Source organism: Ursus americanus, chromosome 13 (genome assembly GCF_024610735.1).
Source record: "Ursus americanus isolate L20-20 chromosome 13, mUrsAme1.1.p, whole genome shotgun sequence".
NCBI classification, from domain to species: domain Eukaryota; kingdom Metazoa; phylum Chordata; class Mammalia; order Carnivora; family Ursidae; genus Ursus; species Ursus americanus.
The window spans coordinates 65,493,564-65,515,863 of record NC_142139.1 but is presented as its reverse complement, the minus strand read 5'-3'; the positions used below and the strand labels follow the sequence as shown (position 1 = coordinate 65,515,863).

General features: G+C 46.8%; 1 protein-coding gene and 1 non-coding gene across 4 annotated transcripts in view; one reads left to right on the top strand and one right to left on the bottom strand.

Annotated features, from left to right (window-relative positions):
• Positions 1–10,923: 10,923 nt before the first annotated feature.
• TRNAK-CUU (transfer RNA lysine (anticodon CUU)) lies at positions 10,924–10,996 on the bottom strand. The gene has a single exon. It is a non-coding gene; the product is annotated as a tRNA-Lys (tRNA).
• Positions 10,997–13,329: 2,333 nt separating this feature from the next.
• The window catches only part of PTK2B (protein tyrosine kinase 2 beta), a 121,245-nt gene continuing 112,274 nt past the window's right edge, over positions 13,330–22,300 (top strand). For 2 of the 3 annotated variants that reach the window (XM_045774053.2, XM_045774051.2), the window contains exon 1: positions 13,330–13,512. The gene's annotated coding sequence lies outside the window, so the exon portion shown is untranslated. The remainder of the gene's footprint in view (positions 13,513–22,300) is intronic. The other variant, XM_045774054.2, reaches the window with a different exon arrangement.

Below are 22,300 nucleotides of genomic sequence, written 5' to 3'. Positions count from 1 at the left end.
TCGCGCGGGGCGCGCTCTGAAGGCTCCGCCCCAATTCCGATATGAGCAGGAAACCCCGGAAGACCGGGGCGGACCCCTGCGCTGTGCGGTCTCCGCCGGTCCTCGCCGGTCCTCGCTGGTCCTCTGCGGTCTGGCCTGGTTTAGGGACAGGGAAACTCTCCACTTGTGCTTCAGGACTTCCGTGTAACGGGAAGCCTGTTTCCGATTTGAAATGCGAAATGAAGTTCAGGAGCCTCTTCCTCAACAACTCCCTGGAAATTTCAGCTCCTCGAGGTTGAAGAAAAGCGAGCTCTCCACTTCCTCGTTCCGAAGTAGAGGCTGAGTCTTAAAGATCTGTCCTGCATCCTTGCATTCGTTGTTCACTTAGTTTGGCCAGTCTTAAATCCTGTCCCCTGGAGTAAAGAGGAAACAGGTGAGAGAAGGGGGTAGTGGGAAGACCTCTAAAAAGACCCTTCTGCCCCGCGGTTGCATAAGTGGGCAGGTCACATTCTGTCAAACTCTGTTTCCTAGTGAGTAAAGTGGTGATCGTGTCACTTGTCTACGTGAAATGTGAGGATTAAAGTGAAATAAATATGGAAATGCTCATTACATCAGGCAGCCCCCATTAAAACAAAGAGAGTAAGGATTGCTGCGAAGTGAGCTGTGGGAAATGGAATCCAGGCTGAATTCCTACTTACTATAGCAGGCCTGAGTCTCTCCCAACTCCCCATTCCTGCCTTGGTTTAATCACTTTACAGCCTTCAGATGTAGGATTCCTTTCCCCTGACACACGTCCGTTTTCCCGGTTTCTGTTGGAAGACAGTTCATGTGCAATTTTTCTGTTATTTGAGCGGAGGCACTGTTGGCCTTTTTTGGAATATCTTTTCAAGGGTATTTCTGTGGTGAATAGCTTTGAACAACAAATAATGTCTCCCTCCAAGCAAAGATCTGGAAGACTTAATCTCCATTATGAGAGATGCAGTTTCCCAGAGCTTCTAATTCCTCTTTTATAAGGCAGCCTACCATGGCTCTCATCACAGAGGCTTCTGGGAATCAGGGCTCAGAAAAGTAGCCTAAATGATAATTCTCCAACTGTTGTTATCAACATTAGTAATGAGCTACTCTTTGTCTCTGATCCAGGACACTCACCTACCAGCATTCTTGAACCTGTTACAGGTTAACTTGTTAGTTTGCAAAAACGCCAAAATCTCAGTCCTTTTGTAGTTCTGATAGTTGTCTTCTAAACTTTTCCTCAGAGTAGCCTGTTTCCCACAATGCCAAGGGGATGAATACCAGCAATTACAACCTTCTGCTGGGTTTCTTAGGTGTGGTTCCTGATCCTCTGGCGTTACCTGGGGAGCTTTCTAAAAGCAGGTTTCTATGGGGCGCCTGGGTGGCTCAGTCCTTAAGCGTCTGTCTTTGGCTTAGGGCGTGATCCCGACGTTCTGCGACGTTCTGGGATTGAGCCCTGCATCAGGCTCCCCTGGGAGTCTGCTTCTTCCTCTCCCACTCCCCCGGTTTGTGTTCCCTCTCTCGCTGCCTGTCTCTGTCAAATAAATAAATAAAATCTTAAAAAAAAAAAAAAAAAAGCAGATTCCTGGGGCCACATGGATCTACTTGCCTCTCTGAGAGAGAGGCCCAGGTATTTGCATTTTCGCATGCTCTCCAGGTGATTCCCAGGAACAGTAAAGCCTGAGGCCCACTGTTCTAGATCAGATTTGGAACTACAGTTACTGATTCAAAAATTAACCTTAGAGGCAGTCTCCGGAAAGGCCACAAGATGGGGCTAATAACCCTACACTCCAGGCACCTCCCTGGAAATCTTTTCTAGTTTCCATTTCTAACATTGTGTTCTCTTCTCTGTGTGTCCCAGTCCTCCGTCAATCTATCCGTTTTGCTGTCCGTGTTTCATTCTGTTCTTATAGGGGCTTCCCTGTTTGTTTTGTCATTTTTCTCAGACTCCGAGTGGGGCCACAAATCAAAACAGGGGTGAAGAGTAGAAATTAACTAGATCGTGTGGTTTCTCTGATCTATGGAACATAAGAACTAGGAAGATCGGTAGGAGAAGAAAGGGATAAAGAAAGCGGGGGGTAGGGGCGCCTGGGTGGCGCAGTCGTTAAGCGTCTGCCTTCGGCTCAGGGCGTGATCCCAGCGTTCTGGGATCGAGCCCCACATCAGGCTCCTCCGCTAGGAGCCTGCTTCTTCCTCTCCCACTCCCCCTGCTTGTGTTCCCTCTCTCGCTGGCTGTCTATGTCAAATTAATAAATAAAATCTTTAAAAAAAATTAAAGCGGGGGGTAGTCAGAAGGGGGAATGAAACATGAGAGACTATGGACTCTGAGAAACAAACTGAGGGCTTCGGCGGGGGGGGGGGGAATGGGATAGGCTGGTGATGGGTATTAAGGAGGGCACATATTGCATGGTGCACTGGATGTTATGCGCAAATAATGAATCATGGAACATTACATCAAAAGCTAGGGATGTACTGTATGGTGACTAACATAATATAATAAAAATATTATTATAAAAAATTAACTAGATCATATTTTCTTTTTTTTTTATTTAAGATTTTATTTATTCATTTCAGAGAGAGAGATAGCACAAGCAGGGGGAGTGGTAGGCAGAGTGAGAAGCAGTGTCCCTGCTGAGCAGGGAGCACGATGCAGGGCTTGATCCCAGAATGCTGGGATCATGACCTGAGCAGAAGGCAGATGCTCAACCAACCGAGCCATCCAGGTGCCCCGATCTCATTTTCTTTAAGCAAAATACAAAAGTTAGCATTCAACCAGTAAGTTTCTCCAGGCTTTCTGGAAATCCGGAAAGGACTTGGCTCTATTCCAAGCCCCACCACTAGCCAGAGGCATGACCCAGGGCACTTTTCTGACTTCCTTTTCTTCAACCATAAAAGGAAAGATCCAACTACACGCTCCAAGTGCTCAGCAGCACAGACACTGAACTTTTTTATGCTTTTCATAATTTCAGTAAGGAGGGTGACTAATACTTACCCAGAGACCTTGGTGAGTATAAACAATGGGTCACCAATTTCTGTATCTTTTTTCAATAGAAAGAGCTTTTCCAGAGGACCTTGAAGTTCAGGCTCACTGTTACACCTATTAAACTAATGCAAAAGTCCACGGGCAGTTCTTGCTGTCTCTGACTTGCCCAATCCCAGACCCCAGGGATTTTTGCCAGGCAGTGCCCCTTGCCAAACCCCTGCTGTACCCATGAAAAACGTATGTAAGGAATGACAGCTATTTTTCAAATGTTGTGTTAGAGAAAAAAATTCCTAGGTGCAGAAAGATGGGTGAATTCTTTTTTCTTTTCTTTTTAGATCAGTAGACTAGAAAGTGACTCCTGCAAATAAAAGGCAGAGATTAGATTAACAAAATTAGATCTTAAAAGAAAAGCAAGACCCAACTGTATGCCGCCTAAAAGGATCCCACTTTAAATATAAGCATACAAATAAGTGGAAAGGATAGAAAAAGGTATACCATGCCAACAGGAATCACAGAAAGCTGGGGCAACTCTGTTAATATATGAAAAGCAATTTCATATCAAAGACTAATACAGGGATCATATTCTATAGGATGGCCACTGGGTGCAACAGTTGCAGAGCTGGCGATTTTAAGAGCCACTTCCAGAAATAGGCAACCAGAGACGCAGACATGATTGAGCTTATTCAACAGAAATACCATGGAAGTCTTTGTGGAAATCACTATAGTCTGATGCTTGACATGGGACATAGAGATGGCTGGGGCCTTCTCTGAAGCCTGAGCCATGGGGAAAAAAGGAGGGTAGGGGCTCTGATTTGGTTTGAATAATGCAGGGAGAACTTCCATAAGAAATAGTGTTAATGTAAGTGGTTAGGAATACACCTAGTAAATTGCCTGCCTCTGGGTCAAACTTTGTTACAGACTTCTTTTATTTGATCCACATGTTTTTCCCCCATGTCATTTATCATTTATGATGTTCCAAACTTCAACTTTTGTTTTTTATTTTTCTGGTTTTGTTTCAAGTTTTTATGTAAAATCCAGTTAGTTAACGTACAGAGTAATATGTTTCAGGGGTAGAATTTAGTGATTCATCACTTACATATAACACCCAGTGCTCATCACAACTAATGCCTTTCTTTTTTTTTTTTTTTTTTTAAGATTTTATTTATTTATGTGACAGAGAGACAGCCAGTGAGAGAGGGAACACAGCAGGCGAGTGAGAGAGGAAGAAGCAGGCTCCTAGCGGAGGAGCCCGATGTGGGACTCGATCCCCGAACGCCGGGATCACGCCCTGAGCCGAAGGCAGACGCTTTAACGACTGCGCTACCCAGGCGCCCCTACTAATGCCTTTCTTAATCTCCATCACCTATTTAGCTCACCCCCCCCACCGCCCACCTCCCCTCCAGCAACCCTCAGTTTGTTCTCTATAGTTAAGAGTCTGTTCTATGGTTTGCCTGTGTCTTTCTTGCCCCCCTATGTTTACCTGTTTCATTTCTTAAATTTCACGTATTAGTGAAATCATATGGTATTTGTCTTTCTCTGACTGACTTCTGACTGATTTTGCTTAGCATAATACCCTCCAGCTCCATCCACGTCATTGCAAATGTGAAGCTATATAATATTCCATTATATATATCCCACAACTTCATTATCCATTCATCAGTCAATGGCCAACATTTGGTAAGCCTCAACTTTTAAAATGCAACTCAAAATGATTAAACAGTAAGAGGATAGATTATCTCATATAACTGAAAGTCTAGAGGCAAGAAGGCTATGTCCAACCCAGACACTGAGACCCCAGATTCTTTCCACCTTGCAGGTCTGCCTTTGGCTTCCTTTTGGTTGGAAAATTACTGCAACAGCTCCAGGCATCTTACCCTGATATCAGCCAATGTCCATAAATGGAATAGGGCCATTTCCCTCTGCTATGTCTCATTTTCACAGCCAAGAAACCTTTTCTAAAATCCTCCAGACGACTTCTCCTCACACCTTATTGGTCAGAACTGGGTCACACGCCCACCTCTAAATGTATCACTGGCAAGAGGAGTAAGACCACTGACTTGAACCAGTCAGGAATTACCTGAGTCACGGAAGTAGAGGGATGGTCACTGAGATGCATTTGGGACTTGGCTATTTATTATGAAAGAGAGGGAAATTGCCATTAGGTAGGCAACTATAGGTTTAGGACAGTTGCCAACATTTGCAAATTAGGAGATTTTACATAGAAAATCAAGATTTCTACCTTTGCTTTTTTTTCACTTAAAAAATTTTAATTGTGCTAAAATAAACAAAATTTACCATTCTAAGCATTTCTAAGTGTACAGTTCAGTAATATTAAGTGTACTCCCATTGTTGTGCAATCAATACCCAGAACTTTCCATCTTGCAAAACTGAAACTCTTCACCTATTAAACAAATCTTTTTCCCTCCTTCCCCCAGCTCCTGGCAACCACCAGTCCACTTTCTGTCTCTATGAATTTGATTATTCTAGGTACCTCATATAAATGGAATCACGCAGTATTTGTCTTTTTGTGCTGGGTTATTTCACTTAGTATAATGTTCTCAAAGTCTATCCATGTACCCCATGTTAGAGATTTCTTCCTTCTTTAAAACTGAATAATATTCCATTGTATGGGCAGAACACATTTGTGTTTATCCACTCATCCATCAGTGGACACTTGGGTTGCTCCCACCTTTGGCTCTTATGAATTATGCTCCTATGAACTTGGGTGTATAAACATCTCTTCAAGGCTCTACTTTCAGTTCATTTGGATATATGCCCAGAAGTGGAATCTGTGAATCATAACGGTACTTTTACTTTTTTGAAGAACTGCCATACTGTCTTGCACAGTAGCTATACCATTTTACGTCCCTACCAATAGTGCAAATGGGTTCCACTTTCTTCACATCCTGGCCTACTTGTCTTGTTCTTTTCTTTTCTTTTTATTGTAGGCATCCTATTGGGTGTGACGTGATAATCTCCTTGTGGTTTTTATTTGCATTTCCCTAATCATTAGTAGTGTTAAACATCTTTCTATAAGCTTGTTGGCCATCTGGGTATCATGTTTGGATAAATGTTGATCCAAGTCCTTTGCCAATTTCTAAATTAGGTAATTTTTTGTTGTTGAGTCGTATGAGTTCTTTCTATCTTCTGGGTACTAACACCTTATCAGATATATATGTATATATAACTCACAAACATTTCCTCCCCTACTGTAGGTTGCCTCTTCACTTTGTTGATTTCAATGTATAGAAATTATTTATTTTGATGTAGTCCAATTGATCTGTAGCTATTTTTGTTGCCTTTGATGACATATCCAAGAAACTATTGCCAAATCCAATGTCATGAAGCTTTTTCCCTATTTTTTTTCCTAAGGTTTTATAGTTTTAGATCTTATGGGTAGGTTTTCAATCCATTTTGAATTAATTTTTTTTAAAGATTTTATTTATTTATTTGACAGAGAGACAGCCAGCGAGAGAGGGAACACAAGCAGGGGGAGTGGGAGAGGAAGAAGCAGGCTTCCAGGGGAGGAGCCCGATGTGGGGCTCGATCCCATAATGCCGGTATCAAGCCCTGAGCCGAAGGCAGACGCTTAACCACTGCGCCACCCAGACACCCCTGAATTAATTTTTTTTAAGATTTATTTATTTGAGAGAGAGTGCACGAGCGAGGGGAGGGGTGGGGGGCAGGGAAGCACCCTCTGAGCAGAGAGCCTGATGCTCCCAGGACCCTGGGATCATGACCTGAGCTGACACCAAGAGTTGGACACCTAACTAACTGAGTCACCAAGGAGCCCCTCCATTTTGAATGATTTTTTACATATGGTGTCAGGGAGGAGTCCAGTTTCACTCTTTTGCATGTGGATATCCAGTTTTAGTGACACCATTTGTTGAAGAGACTGTCCTTTCCCACATTGAATAGCCTTGGCACCCTTGTTGAAGATCATTCAACCACATACACAAGAGTGTATTTTGGGCTCTCTATTCTATTCCATTGATCTATATGTCTGTCTTTCTGTCAGTACCACACTTTTTCATTACTGTAGCTTTGTAATAAGTTTTGAAATCTAGAAGCATGAAACCTCCAACTCTGTTCTTCTTTGTAAAGATTATTTGACCATCAGGGTCCCTTCAGATTCCATTTGATTTTAGGATGGATTTTTTTTTTTATTGCATTAACTGTTGTCGGGATTTTTATAGAGATTGTACTAAACCTGTAGACCACTCTGGGTAGTATGGACATCTTAACAACCATACTGAGTATTCCAATCCATGAACATGGGCTATCTTTCCATTTATTTATGTCATGTGATTTCCTTAAGCCATGTTTTATAGTTTTCAGCATACAAGTCTTCACCTCCTTCATGAAGTTCATTCCGGAGTATTTTATTCTTTTGGATACTATTGTAAATGATTTTCTTAATTTCCTTTTTGGATAGTTCATTGTCTGTCTTTGCTTTTAGAAAAAGAAAGCTCAAGAAAGGGGGGTAATCAGAAGGGGGAATGAAACATGAGAGACTATGGACTATGAGAAACAAACTGAGGGCCTCAGAGGGGAGGGAGGTGGGGTGGGGGAATGGGATAGACCGGTGATGGGTAGTAAGGAGGGCAAGTATTGCATGGTGCACTGGGTGTTATACGCAACTAATGAATCATCGAACTTTACATCGGAAACCGGGGATGTACTGTATGGTGACTAACATAATATAATAAAAAATCATTAAAAAAGAGAAAGAAAGAAAGCTCTTGCTTCATTGCTACTTTAAGCTTCCCCTTCTGCATGGCAGTAGACTTTTGAGCTGAGAAGCAGGTTCTCCCTGTAGGAGGGATATTTGTTCTCCAGTTGGCCACAGACCCTACCAGCTAGCTTCCTCACACCCCCTGCCTTGTCTCTGTGGAACATTCAGGCTTTCAGCACCTATGTGGATGTCCCCTGTGAGGGTTACACACTGCTGCTCTTCACTGTGAAGGAGGTAGGTTGGTAAGATACTCTACTACAGACAGGCAACTTGGTACTTGACAAAATGAAATTGAAATGGATTTTCCATGTTCCTGAAATTTCTCTCTAAGCACCCAATTATTTTATTGCAAATATTTCGAATTGATTTTTTAAAAAATATATTGTATGATTTTTTCTCCCTCTTAAAATACAGGATGCAGAACATCATATAAACTTTCCTTCATGATTTACCAAAATAGACAATTACTGTGCTGTGCTGGGTAATAAAGCGGTGCCCCCAGGAGCTAGCGCAGTACATAGGGTTGTTTGTCTCTGTCCTGTAAATGGCCACAGATGCCTATGTTTTAAGGGTTCTTGCATTTGCTAGACACATTGTTTTTCTTTCTTTTTTAGAGGTGCTTCTTGCTGTTAACAACCAATCTGCCTGTAGCAGCCTGCTCTCAATGCCACTTGATGCTTCCTAGCGTGGGCTAGGCAGAGAGCCAGCCACATTTGTTAGAATTGCAGATGTCAATAATGGCAACGCAAGGTTCATACAGCCATGCCATTGCTTCAGAGCTTATCCACAGGCTGTGTGAACCTGGCGAGCAAGTGCACAAGTGGGAGTGAGGGATTGAGAGCCAAGAAGGCCAAAGTCACAGACGTCATGGAGCTGACTCGAAGTGGGTAGGGCAACAGGTAGGCTCCATTTCCACATGGGCACTCTGCACGAGCTCCCTGCAGCCCACTGCCTTGCAGCCATCTTGGGGAGCTACCCAAAGCCAGACAGCGGTGCCCAGAGCCATGGAAATTGCCCGGCCTCTGTGCACTGAGACTCTGCCTATTGTCTTTAAAAAGAAAATAGGGGTGCCTGGGTGGCATAGCGGTTAAGTGTCTGCCTTCGGCTCAGGGCGTGATCCCGGCGTTATGGAATCGAGCCCCACATCAGGCTCCTCCGCTATGAGCCTGCTTCTTCCTCTCCCACTCCCCCTGCTTGTGTTCCCTCTCTCGCTGGCTGTCTCTATCTCTGTCAAATAAATAAATAAAATCTTAAATAAATAAATAAATAAATAAATAAATAAATAAATAAATAAAAATATTCTTCTGACTTCTCCATCTGCCCTCCCTCTTTGGTCCTCAAATTAATTTCTCAATGGATTTAATATGGTTTTATTTTTCCCAAAAGATTCACTTTGGATTATGTCCAGGAATCCATTTTTTTTCTTCCATAGAAAGATTTTATTTAGCTTTTTCACTTTATTTAACATTTTCAAGCACAATGTGAGAGAGAACAGTATAATTAGCCCCCACCTACCTATCATTCGGCTTACATTAGTAATCAAATTTGCTATTTTTGTCTCACTTTTCCCCTCTACATTTGGGGGGATGGGTATGGTGGAGTATTTTAGGTAAATCTTACCCCCCCTTTTTAAAGTAGTCTCCACACCCAGCATGGAGCCCAACACAGGGCTCCATCTCGCAACCCTGAGATTATGATCTGAGCTGAAATAAAGAGTCACATGCTCAATGGACTGAGCCACCCAGGTGCCCCAGTGGTGGAGTATTTTAAAGTAACCATTATTTTAGTTTCAGGAACACATTTTTAAAAGTTGCAATGGGTTATAATACCTTCCATTTAATGTCAGCTATGAGCCATGACACTAGCAGGGAAATTTGCATGTGTTATTTCTAGTCCTTCCAACAACCCTATAGTAAATTATTCCCATTTTATAGATGAGGACATTGAGGTTCTGCCTTAATTTATAAACAAAAGAAAATAGGTTGAATGATAGTATATTAGTTAGGATACATTTGAAGCTATGATGACAGGAAAGCCCCAAATGCAGCAACCTAAAAAATTTAAGTAAATTTCTCCTGTAAAAGTTCAAGTTGGTCCAGACCATGTCTAGGGCTAGCGTTGTGGCTTGATGGCACTGGAGACCCAGACTTCATTTCTCAACACCACAGACCAGGATGGCAGCTCCAGGTTCCATCATTCGGTGCAGGTGGAAAAGGAAATGGTGGAGGCTTGCCCATTCCCTTGATGGACGCGATCCTGAAGCTGCACACATAACGACCACTCACTAACCATTGCCCAGAACTTAATCACTGGCCATACCTGCAAAGGAGGCTGGGACTTGCAGTCTTTATTTAGGGCAGCCTATGACCAACTAAAAATCAGGGATTCTATTATAAGGGAAGAAAGGAAGACAACCAGCTGTGCTTTCATGAATGAAACCGAGTCCTTTTGAAGTCAAGGACATGGTTTTGAGGTTTGGGTTTTTTTTTTTGTTATTTTTGGTGGGGGGGGGGGTTGGCCTCAACTGTGGTCCATTTAGCAAACCCAGTGGTACCTGGTTTAATTAGAGGTAAATGTCCTTTGATGATGAAGGATTTCAGTTATTTAATCCTTGTGCCCATGACTTTTTTCTTTGTTCATTTTTTTTTTTGTTCCAAACACTTACAACCATACTGCTCTTTTAAAATGAAATGTATTCTGATTTTTTTTCTTTTTGAGTAGGCTCCACTCCCAGCATGGAGCCCAATGTGGGGCTTGAACTCACAGCGCTGAGATCATGACCTGAGCTGAGATCAAGAGTCAGACGCTTAACCAACTGAGCCACGGAGGCACCCAAAAATGAAATGTATTTTAATACCAAATTTACATTATGTGATTTCATTCCATTATCCATGATAGAGAGACCCCGATGACTTACCATTACATGTCAATGATGGATTTATATTCAGCCCTGCTCTTTCCCACCTCGGTGGCTGTGGACAAATTATTTACCCTTTCCAAGTCTCCTTTCCCTTTCTACAAAGTAAGAATACTATTATTTACTTCAATGAATTGTTGGGAAGGCCCACTAGATGATAGATGAAAGTTCTGGTTACACAGTGAACACTTGACAGATTGCAACTGTTGTATAACAGATACCTATGTAATCTCTCCCCACTAAACCTACCCTATTTAATTCCTAATATTTCTTTTTGTTTTTTTAAAGTAGGCTCCACGCCCAACATGGGGTTTGAACTCACGATCCTGAGATCAAGAGTCTCATGTTCTACCGACTGAACCAGCCAGGCGCCCCTAATTCCCATTATTTCTAAAAATAAAATCATAGCATGTTACAGCACAATAGCATAATAATCAGCATAGTATGCATATCTTCATACCTATCAATTGGGGCATCACAGTACCCTGTGAAATAGGTAGGGCAGGTAGTACTAATTCCTCTACTCTTGTAGATTAGGAAACACGAACTCAGAGGTGAATTCACTGGGCCAAGGTCACGTCTTCCCTCTTGACCGGGTCCTTCCTGTGTGCATCTAAACCTGCTCCACCAACTACCATCCTAAAGTTAAGAACACACAATGAGCCATCAGTAGAAGTTTTAAAGAGCAATTTACATAGAATTCTAGGCTCCTGGAAGCATTTCTGATAGGTTTTTTAAAGGCAGGTATCAGGCCGACATGTTTGACTCTGTCACCTTAATTTTTCATGACCAGTTTTGGACAGGACATAGGGAGACCTACAGGCAGAGTATCCATCCCAGGGAGTTTCCCAAGGTCTCTTTCATAAACAAAACCTATTGGCTTCCGAGCTTTAAAGAAACATCTCTGAAGAATTCAACATCCTCTGAAAATTTTGAACATCTGAAAACGTCTCAAATTAGGGCCTTGTGAGATTGTAGTTTATGGATTTGGCCACATGGAGGCAGCATACACAAACTCACCTTTCCTTAAACCTGTTTGGCTTAGTTTTGCTCCTTCGTTCCCATTGCCTCCAGCCCAACACAGAACCTCACCAGCTAATGCAAGTATCTAACCTTCAACTGCTCAACAGTCATCTCATTTCCGTGCACAAGAACACGGAAGGAACCCCCATTTTCCGAGGCCCTCTTACAATCTGCTTGTGGTGCGGTCAAGTAGTCCCATTAGTCTTCCCCACACTTTGCCTGCTAACCCCAATTTACCCACTGCTCTTGCCTGATCACCATGAGCCCTAACCAAGGTCTCCCCTGACAACTTCTGACTGCGGGTTGCCGGTATTACCTGGTGCTGGGAATAGCACGAATGGGTGAATGGGATCAACCAGGGGGAACTCCTGCAGTTGTGGCTACGAGCTCTCATGAGATGGGTTGTCAGTTGCCTTGGTTGGGCACGTGGGCCCCAGGCTCAGAGATTCTGATTGTCAGTAAACCTGCAGTGCCATCCAGGTATCTGCATTCTAAAAGCTACAAGTCATCTGTCCTCTGGTCACACTTCGAGAAACATTTACTTTCTGGTTTTGTGGCCTTGGACAAGTTAAGGAATCTTAAGTCTTGGTTTTCTTTTCAGAAAATGGGGGAAATTGAATAAAATCGTGTAAACTGAATGCTTTCTTGGCAACAGTGGTTGACATTTAGATATGCTCACCAAGTGCTGGATTTTCCTGTTTTTCTCCTGGGGTGGCTGATTCATTGAGTTTGGGGTTAGTGGGTGAGGTAGTATGGGGTGGGGGGCTGTCATGTATGCTGGGCTGTCACATATGGCAACACAACTCCAGGGAGCACCATCTTCAGAGACAACCCTGTGAATAGCATGTTCTAGAACTGTGGGTGACCCCAGTCCTTCACAGGACCCAGAATGAAGAAGTTTGGGGCAGGGGCTCTGGAGAGGAACTTTGAGGATGTGGGGGACATTGAGGACATGCCAGCTTTCTGACCTTATGCTAAGTCTGGTTCATGTTCTCCCACTCGGGGAAAGTCTGGAATCTTTCTAGTGACAGGGGAAAAAAGGTTTCTAAGCCCTTGAGTCACTGCCTTGAATTTCACTGCTCTGCTGGCCTGAGTAAAGAGGTGAACCAGCCTCTGTGGGCAGCGAAGTCAGCTGGTATGGAGATGGGGCTGGGTAAAGGCTGCCCAGCTTCTGTGACAATTCTTGTGCCACCGTCTGGTCCTGCCCTATCACAGCGCAAGCACCTGAATCTGTTCTGCCAAAGCCCCTGGTGATATTCACCTGATCTCCAGGGTCCCATCAAGGGGATGGGGCCACTTTAGGACAGGGAGAGACCTGGAGGGGCCCAGATGCTGAGATTATGGGAGCCAGGTAACCAGCTCCCACTCTGAAACCTACCTGGAGGATAGACAGGAAACACCAACCTCTAAGTGTGGCCTCCAAAAGTCTGCAAGCGGAGTGGAAGGAGGAGGGGAGAGGTGGGAGGAATTGGGAGGGGTCAGCCGCTCACAGGGCCCACCTCGGCAGAAGACCCCTTTGGGGCTCCTGGAGATGGGTCCCCAGGTGGGCACGTGCAGCTCGGGGAATTGGTGGCGGCGTCTATTTCAGGGTTTATGGTAAGAGGCTGGAGCAGGCACACAGCACCACAGACAACACACCCCACCCTTTAAGGAAGTGAGGAGGAGAGCAGCAGGGGTGTGGTTAACTCGGAGGAGGAGAGGGGAAAACACAAACCTGTCAGCCCTGTTACTCAGCAGAGGCCTCCGGAGCGGCCGCGAACCCCTTACCTGCCGCAGCCCCCGACCCACCTGTACCTGCTGCTGCGCCGCCAGCGCCTCACCTGGCAGAGCCGAGGAACCGTCGGAGTCGGCGCTTCTCTCCGTGTGAGTCTCCTCCCGAGATCCGGGCTGAGCGCCCAGCCACAAGTTGGAGGCTGGCCGGAGTGGTAGGGGTTGGCAGGGGGTGATTCCGAGATTCTGGGTACCTGGACGGGAGCGGGAGTTCCTGGAAAAGGAACTCAGTGGTCGGAGTCGCCCCTGCACTGCGCGCCCGCCTTGCTAGCCTTCCCCCAGGGGCAGAGCGATTCTATTTTTGGAGTTAATTTGAGACTGAAGGGTGTTTCTCCCTCTTTGTCCTCTTAACAGATTCTGGGAGGGGAGGTTGGGGGCGATGAGAAGGCACAAAATCGACACCTGCCTGGAAAGGTCAGATCAAAGAGCAACAGACCAGGGCTTTCAGAATCCAACTTAAGGCGCTGCCTCAGAGTCTCTCCCTGCCCTCCCCCCTCTCTCCTCTCCCCATGCCCTTCAGCACCCCTACCCTGTTCCTATTCCCAGCACACCCCACTGCTCTCACATGGACTTCCTGCCCCCCAGAGGGCATCTTCTAAATCAAGCCCTGACTGGAAGCAAGTAGGGCTCTGTGAGGGGCATAGAGGCAGAACTCCAGGTTGTGTGTGTGTGTGTGTGTGTGTGTGTGTGTGTGTATTTGGGGGTTAAAGTTAACACTGGTTGCTCACTGGTTCTTTGTGAAACTACCTTCTAAATTCCACGAAAGGGTTAAGTTCTGTGCTGCCTTCTCTTGCTGTCAGGCTGTGCGTGGGCAAAGCCTTGGGTGGGTGAACAGGGAACATATGGGTGATGTTCTGAGCCCACCGAGCCCCACCACCTGCCCTAACCCTCAGCCATCTGACACTGGCATCTCCCCACACCCCAAACTCGGGGCTCAGTCCAATTAGGTTCCCTTAAAGGGATGGGGGAGAAGGGGAGCAGAGTTTGCACACAGAGGGGGCATGTGCCAGGAGGATTTGGAAGCCAAGGAGAAGTCTCTGCTGACCTGTAGCTAGACCTGAGCCCCTAAGGACAGTTGGTATGGCATAATCCGGTGAGGGGCATGAGGAGACCTCTCCCTCTGTGTCTTGACTGCTTTCTCCTCACCCGAGTCTAGGCCGGGACATGCCTCTGTGAACCTAAGCCCCAGCCTTTCACAACTGTGAGGGAGGGAGAGGAGGCAGAGATTAAAAAAAAAAAAAGTGAGTAAGGATGGAAGGGAGGAAGGAAGTGGTCACATTCAAGAGGTGCAGCTCTGCCTGGACAGTCTCCATCCATCCATCCGTTCATTCATTCAGGAAGCATCTCCGGACTTCCTACCTGAGGCTACATGCCAGTGCTGGTGCGGGGACACAAGGATGCTTGTGACCCACCCCGCTCTCTGGAGCAGCGTGGTGGACTGAGGATGCTACATGCTGCAATGGGAAGGGGCGGGGATCAGGGTGTTGGGGAAGACTTCCTGGCAGAAGTGACTCCAAGTGGAGACCCCAAGGATCAATAGCAAGTGGCCAGAGAGTGGGAGAGAGGGAAGAAGGCAAGCTCAGAACACACCATGTGCTAAGACCTGGGGCCAAAAGCAGCATGACACATTCAGGAAACTGAAAGCAGCTCAGCGTGTTTGGAGCATGGAGAGTGCAGGGGCGAGGTGAAGCCGGGGAGGTAAGTAGAGAGAGCTCCAGAAGGGCCTGCTCAGGCTGCCATGGCAACTCCCATTGGAGCAGCACTTGGGACCCAGAGCCAGGCAGGAGATTTCCCAGCATGCCTCTGACTCTAGGGTGGGGTTGCCAGATTTAGCGAATAAAAACACAGGACACTCAGATTTGAATTTCAGATAAGCAATGACTATTTTTCAAGTATAAGTATAGCCCGTGCAATATTTGGGACATACTTATACTAAAACATTATGTATTGTTTATGTGAAATTCAAATTTAACTGGGTATCCGGTATTTTATTTGGCAATACTCTTCTAGAAAGAAGGTGAAGATACTCCCATGCTGGGAAGTGAAGGATGGGCAGTGCCCATGTGCCATGAGAACAGTCTTCAGGGCATATTTGTCTTATAACCAATCCTCCTGGATTCCAGTTTGGGACTCCTTCACTGACTGACCATGTTATTTCTTTATGAAAAAAAAAAAAATTCCTTGGTCTGCGTGTTTATCTACACAGCTGAAGGACCGTGATGCCTCAGAAAGAGATTGGGCTTTGGAACCTGATGGACCTGGATTCAAATCCCCGCTTGGCCACTTGCCCCCTGTGAGGCTCCGTGTCAACCACTTAGCTCCTCGGAGCCCTGGAATCTCTTTTCTGAAAGAGTACAGGAATAACAGGTTGTTCGGAGTATCTGTGATAATGTATGTAGATTGCCTAGTGAGTGCTTGAGAAAAAGTGGCAGAAAGGAATTTTTGTAACCCCTTCACGGGGGTGACCAAAGTAGCATCCACAAAGTGCTTGGGGCTCATTGATTTCTGTTGATATTTATTGAGCACTCAGAGGGTCCCAGGGGAAGTAATGTGGTAGGGATCCTACTCCTAGTGAGAGAGTGGGTTAGCTCCTGAGAAGAGAGAGAGAGCCTGAATTGTTTTTCTCAGCTTTACCCTTCCCTTCACATATGACCTGCTTCCAGGGGAGGAGATCCCCAGCTCTCCTCTTGGAGGAGGTAGGGGGGGCCCTCAGGGCAGAATTAACTGAAGGAAAATGTGAATGAGTTACAAGTGAGAACCCACATAAAACACCTAGCACAGTGCCTGGCATAAACAAATGCGCTATAAAATTTGACTGCCATCATTCCCATTTTTATGAGTACCTTATTAGAAAAATAGACTCATGGCGGGGGTAGATGAAGTAGGGGTGCCTTGTGAACCATGCTTTGACTTTAATGGGAGCATTTGTGAGAGCAATTTAGGGGCCTCCTAAAAGGGAACTGGAGGAAATTAAGAATTTGTTAAGAGAAAGAGGAAATGGAAAATGTGTTCCCCTTGTGGGGACTGTGGAGTTAAAAATGGTCCCTCTCCAATGGCTGAATCTCCCCATCCCCCTGCCCAGTGGTAAGTGTTTTGTCCCCAGATCTTTAGAGCAGCATCTGCCAAACAGTGTTCAGAGAAACTCTATGCCATGAGATCGTTACGGGTGTTCCATTGGTAAAATGTTCAGATGAGCTGGCTCTTGGAGATTTGTCATGTGTCTTTCCACAGTCAAGGTCCTGCAGAAAAAGACTTCTGTATCACTGGATCTCCTAGCATTCTGTGACTTTGTCTCTAGAACCCTGGCGGTGGAGGGGGGGGACTTATTATTGTCTCAAAGGAAATAGCATTTCATATCTAGTGACCATCGATGTGGGTGCAGTTCTGGGACCAAGCAGGTCTTTCAGAGGACATTACTCATCCCATAACTCTAGCCAGGAGGGATCTCCTTTATCCTAGACTCAGCAGTGTCCAACTTACAGAAGATCTTCAGGGACTGAGTGCTGGTGCACAGCTGTCCCTGCATCACATATCCCCCGTGGACACAAACCCCTACCCATGTCAGCCAAAACCTTCCTACCGCAGCTTACACCCATTTCTCATGGGTCAGAACAGCCTGGGAAGAGTATGTCTCTTAGCAAGTGGCCCTCCATGGTGATGGCCGTAGCTCCATGTGTCCTGAATACTGCTAAGGCAATCACATTGATGGTGAGGGAAGGGAAGGGAAGGGAGGGGCATACCCTAGGGTAGACCCCGAGTGGTAGGTCTCTACCAGCCCCTAGATTTCCCCCTGCCCAGGAGTCATGGGCTCTGGACCGCATGGCCCTGGCCTCCTAGATGGATGGGGCTCCGAGATGGTCACACATAGAAGGCTAGAGATGCCCAGCGGTCGGCAGGCTCAGGGCTGCAAGTATGGTAATTAAGAGAAGTTCTTGCTGGCTGGGTGATTGAGGGTTTCTCTTAGACTCTGCGTCAGTTCTCCAAGTACAAACGCTTGGAGTCAGTCGGCCAGGGTTCCAACTCCAGCTCTCCGACTTACAGCTTGACGTTCGGCAAGTCACTTGGCCTGGTTGTCCTTATCTGGAAGACAGAGGTGATAGAGGAGGCAGGTAGGTAGGGGGCCGGGGTAGCAGGCATGTGCCAACCCGCATGGCCTGTTTCAGTATTTTAAGGTCCCAGATGGCCTTATGCACCAGCTTCCTAAAAGCCTCAACTGTACGCAAAAATTTGGTCCTTCAACAGGCACATGGTAGGCATTGAATAAGTGTGGCTCTCCTTATCATTATATTTTTATACTCAGAGTTAATCTGGGTGGGTGGGGAAGCCCCTGAGGGAAAAGGCCATCCTCTGAGGGACGGCACTCCCGGCTTCTCCTCCTTCGTGCTTGCTCATTGACAGGCATCACGGCTCCAGCAGGATTTGCTTCTTGCCCTGCACACCACCACCCCCCCGTATTTGATGAACAGCCAGCCCTATTGAGCTCTTTAGCCCAAGAGACTTTCTGCGACTGCCCATCAGACCCTGGAGTCCAAATGGTTACTTAAGCTCACAGGTTTCACGAGCTGGTGGCTTCACTCTCTGGGGCTCTCCGCACCCTGAACAAAGCTCTGAGCTGTGCGAGGGGGTGGCGGTGGGGGAGGGGACTGCTTTTTGAGTCACTCTGCTGTTTCCCAAGGGATAATTATTACTCATGATGACAGTTTGATTAAGAGAGCAGGCTGGAGGCTGCAAATTCCAATGCCCTTTTTACCTAGACATGATGGGCGGATGAGTGGGAATGCAGGATTTGTTTTCCAGGTAGGCTATGGGTGGGCGGCAGGAAAGGACGCTCCTCTGGTTCCCAAGGCCTTCTGCCCTAGTCCTTCCCTTTCCCCAGCACTAAGGGGACTGCTGCTTTCATAAGGCAGCTGGGCAATGTGATCAAAACTAAGATCAACCTTGCCAACATCCATGGAAGGGTGATCCTGCCCTTTTCTATCTCGGCAACAAGTTCACTAACATTTTCCTCCTCTCCAGTGCCCTTCTTGCCTTTTCTGTCTTGAAATCCACCAGCAAAGAATCTGGCCACGTTACTCACTAGCTGGGGGGTCACAGGAACACCCTGCACCCAGTGTTTAGAACTTGGCACTGGGTTTAATTGTTGTCTCCCTTTCGGTTAGGTCAATTCTCCCAACAACTTTGAGGGCATAGGACCAACCTTTCCCTGTGCCCCTTCTTTCTCTGAGGGTCTGCCTGCCACCTGGCTCTCTCAGATTCCCCCGGCTGCTGCATCCCTACTGGGACACCCGAGGGTCTAGGCAGCTCCTCAAAGTCCTGCTGGGAATTCTACCCTGAGTTTGGGCTTTGCTCCTGGGGGATGGGGAGGGGCAGGATCCATTTCCTACCTGTGAGAGAACAGCCCCTCCTCTGGTCCTGGCCCCTGGAGCATCACATCTTTTCCTGGTTTCTAAATTAGTTGGCCCCGCCCCCTACTTCCTCCCTAGTCACAAGCACATCTCCATTCTCCAGGTGCATTTGGGGTGGGACCCTAGCTCCTCTCTCTTACAGAGGTTTCCACTCTCCCCACCCCGAGCTCCTGTTCCGGGCAGGTTCCCGGAGATCTGACACTCAGAAGGCACCCTTACTAGCAGCAGGTTACCTTCCCTCCACTATTTACAAGAACACAGAGCACTGATGTTACAGTGATGCCTATCTAGGCAGAGCTAAGTGGCTGTCCCGGGCTTGAGTTCCCAAGCTCCGAGCTCAGGCAACTTGGGAGCCTGGGTTAGTGGAAAGAGGATCAGGAGTCAGAAGATGTGGCCCCAGTGTAGATTCGTCCACTCGCTAGCTGTGCGACTTCGGGCGTGACTTTTCCAGCCCTCACTGTTCTCACTTAGAAATGAAGAAAAAGGACAGCATCCCTGATGAGGTCCTCGAGAGAAATCCTGCACATACGTGAAAATGCCCCAGAAAGCGCCCCAGGCACTATGCCTGGAGAGATAAAGAGTGGCGGCTTAGAGAGACGTGGGTTTGAGACTTGACTTGGTCACTTTCTACCTGGGTGACATTGCCTCACAGAGCCTGAGTTGTCTCATTTGTAACTTGTTCTGGAGATCTCTTTACTCTTTCTCCCCTCTTCACCTCCTTGACTCTCAGGGTCAGTCTTTCTTTACATGTGAAGGACTTTATCTGTTCTCAGTAAGTTTACAGCCTGGTCGGGGAGGTAATACATAAAGACACGGAACTGTGAGACATGGGGACTTGCAGTGCCATAAAAGGGCACCCGTAAAGTGCGGTGATGTCAGAGGATGGAGAGAGAGGTTATTTCTGTCTGGGGAGTCTTGGGATGCTTCTTGGAGGAAGTGGCATTTGGGAAAGCTCTGAAATGATGGGTAGAGGATGACCTTGGAAACTTGGGATGGCGCTTGTGGTCAGAGAGTCAGAGAAGAGTGTAAATAAAAGCAGAGAGGTGGGAAGGCCTCGTTTGAATGAGTCATTTTGGGTGGAGCCGAGGGTGTCAAAGGACAATAAAGATAAAGGGCAGAAAGTAAGATAAGTCTTGAACCTGGCGGCTAAAGAGTTTGGACTTTATTCTGAAGGCTGCGGAGAGCTGGTGAGAGTGAAGGGGGGCCTGATCAAATTTGGGCGGTAGCAGGTAAAGTGGATCTGAGAAAAGAGAGCTTGACATTCTGGGAGGAGAAGGTAGGACATGTTATAACAGTTCATGTCTTAAGAGCCTGGATAAATTATGTGATTCAGGATGATTTGGGGGTCTTAGAGATATCTGCTAGTCAACTGGAGGCTTCTCCATTCTCTGAGTTGAAATTGGTCCTTGGCTGAATTGAAAAGATATAGGATTGGGGCACCGGGGTGGTACAGTCAGTTAAGCGTCTGACTCTTGGTTTTGGCTCAGGTCGTGATCTCAGGGTAGTGAGATCAAGCCCCATGTTGGGCTCCTCCCTGAGCGTGGAGTCTGCTTGAGATTCTCTCTCCCTCTCCCTCTGCCCTTCATGCTCCTGCTCTCTCTCTCTCCCTCTTAAATAAATAAATAAATCTCAAAAAAAAAAGTAGTTGTAGGGTTTATGGGAATATCAAATTGTTTCGGTTATATCTATAATTTGCCATTCTCCTTCATCCTCTCCTTCTTCCAGGCCCTTGATTCACAGAGAAGCCCTTTCCCACAGACTCCATGTATGCTAGGTATGCACTAAGTGTTAGCCTGTCTCCAGGCCTAACGACAAGCTCTGTACCACAGCCTCTTGGAGAATCAAGGGGCAACATGCACTTAGGCTGCTGCCCACCCCCACCCTCATCACTTCACATGACTCCCAGGCTCTGCCTCTAGCCAGACCCTCCTCCCTTCAGCCCCTCACTTCCAAGAGTCTACAAGATGTTTCCACTCAAGTAATTCACCTTCAGTGCTACATGTCAGAAGCCAAATTCATCAGTTTCTCAAACCAAACCATCTCTTTCTCCAGGCATCCCTCCCGTTCACGCAGTTGTCATTCTCCTGGGCATCTTGGTCAGAAACCTTGAAGTTCTCTTCCCTTTCTCCTCTTCTCTGCTTTTCTCTGCTCGTACCTTACCTATCACTAATCCTGCAGACTCCTTTTTGTGATTCTCATTCCTGTCTTCCCTTTCCCCACCCAGGCTCCACTCAAGACCAGGCCAAGCTGATTAGCTGATACCCCCTAATATTACCTAGGAGACTCTCCCCTTCCTCCAGTTCCCTGGGAAGCTCCCATGCCTCTAGACAAATCCCAATCCCTTCAATTCGCTCTTTGGTGCCATCTATAATCCGACCTCTGTCTACCCTTCTAACCCAGTGCCCCCCCCCCCGCCATACTTTCCAAGTAAGCCCTTCACCCTCACTAGCGTGATCTGCTCTCTGGGCCCCCCTAAACCTTTGCTCAAGTCCTGTATTCCTGCCTGCAGCCCTGTCCACTTTCCCCAACCTGACTCCTCGCAGAGGCTCCATACAGGACCCCTGGGAAACCTGTTGCTCCCCACCCCACCCCTCGTAGCCTCGGTGCTTCTTTGCATCCCCTGATCTGCCAGAATTTATCAGCTCATCCCAGTGTGAAATTCTGGGGCAGGGAGGTGCTTTTCATTTTGTTCTCCTTCTTAACTGCCTGAGATTACCAGGATAGGATGTTCCATTTCCCTCCCTCCCTGCACACCGACCTGGCTCACCAGGCCAGATGGGGTCTTCCTCATTCCCTGTGTTGGCATCACAACAGCCAATTGTAACAGCAGGGACTGCATTCTCCCCAGGGGTCAGGATGAGCTCCTAGAATCTCTTGAATGTGGAGGTTTCCTAGAGCCCAGGGAGAGGAAGCCAGGGATTTCGAGTGGGAGCTTAGTAATCTCTTTATAAACCTCTCCCGTGTCTCTCTAATCCATGGATCCTTGCCTTTCCCTTCTCCCTTATCCTCTTGCATATTGAGCTCACGTAGGCCAGAGTGAACGACAGGAGAAAGACAGCGTGTAGGAAAAAAGGCAGGGAGCCTTGGTCCAGGGTGAAATTGCTGTGGGAATATGGAAGAGAGATTTGCAAGACAGAGGTTGGCAGTTTTTAGTAACCCAGACTTTGACCTAACTGTGCACAGGCATAGGGCTTGCCATGGTAACTGCTCTCAGAGCTTTCTGGATCCTGCAGTCCCAAGATTTGAAAACACTTAGTACACATTGGCTCCTTTATCTCCAGAGAGTGGCCCTCCATTGGTCTGAGTGTACATCTGAGCCCTCTCCCTCTTTCTCTACCTGACTCTCTGTGTAGAAAAACCCTTCCAGCTCCTGTCTGCTAAATACTTAGCCCCCAACCTGTGCTCCCTCCCTGGGAGAGGCATGAGGGACACAGAAAGCCTTCCCCTGGCACGGGAGACCTGGGTCTGGTCACTGG